Source organism: Tursiops truncatus, chromosome 3, assembly GCF_011762595.2.
Source record: "Tursiops truncatus isolate mTurTru1 chromosome 3, mTurTru1.mat.Y, whole genome shotgun sequence".
In the NCBI taxonomy this organism is placed as follows: domain Eukaryota; kingdom Metazoa; phylum Chordata; class Mammalia; order Artiodactyla; family Delphinidae; genus Tursiops; species Tursiops truncatus.
The window spans coordinates 65,507,336-65,508,205 of record NC_047036.1 but is presented as its reverse complement, the minus strand read 5'-3'; the positions used below and the strand labels follow the sequence as shown (position 1 = coordinate 65,508,205).

Here is an 870-nt window from a genome sequence, read left to right as displayed (position 1 = left end):
GAAATAATTATTGTTATTACTTATTAGGTGAAATCTCAACTTAGGATCACAGACATGGTTACTGCGTTAGATCATCATATTTTGATTAATCTCTCTCGCCAACCAGACTCTAAGCCCCTGGATGGCAGTTCCATCCCAGTGTGTACCAACCACAGTCTGATGACATATGAACCATCATAGAAGATTTTGAAAACACTGAAAATATTCTTTAGTGATAATAAAGGGCAAGAAATGAAAAACTTTTATAAAAATTAAAATAAATAAACTCAAGTGGCATGTAGAAATTAAGAGTGCATTTTTTTTTTTTTAAGTTTGGGTGATATGTACGTAATGATCAGTGGGACCGCTTTTTTTTTTTTTAATATGGAATGCTTCACAAATTTGTATGCCATTCTTGCACAGTGGCCATGCTAATCATCTTTGTTTCCTTCCAATTTTAGTATATGTGCCGCCAAAGCGAGCACAGTGGGACCTTTATTTCAACTCAGTGCCTGGCACAGAATGGGCCATCAGTACATGCAGTTTTAATTAATGAAGATGGTTGATACACTGATACTCACTTGGCATAAGGCATAGTATATTCTCATCATCCTATAAAATATAAGTCAACTAGCAAACTTCTCTTGATTTTAGTTTTATTTTTGGTCACAATATGTTATAGGTAAACTGATCCTTTTTTAAAAAAAAATATGAATCACAAGGTAAATAATAGAATGGAAAGACTTGTACCAATTTCCAAACCCTATTGAAGGAGGAGGGTGAAGGGTTCATAGGCAGAACCAGTGCTGGCTCACAGCAGACATCTTCCAGGGACCCCTTTATTTTCCCTTTACCTCCTCTCTTTTCTCCTCCCTCTTGTGTGACAAGCCT

At 36.0% G+C, this 870-nt stretch overlaps 1 non-coding gene across 1 annotated transcript; it reads right to left on the bottom strand.

Annotated features, from left to right (window-relative positions):
- Positions 1 to 357: 357 nt before the first annotated feature.
- LOC117311979 (U6 spliceosomal RNA) lies at positions 358 to 464 on the bottom strand. Its single transcript, XR_004526168.1, has one exon. It is a non-coding gene; the product is annotated as a U6 spliceosomal RNA (small nuclear RNA).
- Positions 465 to 870: the final 406 nt, after the last annotated feature.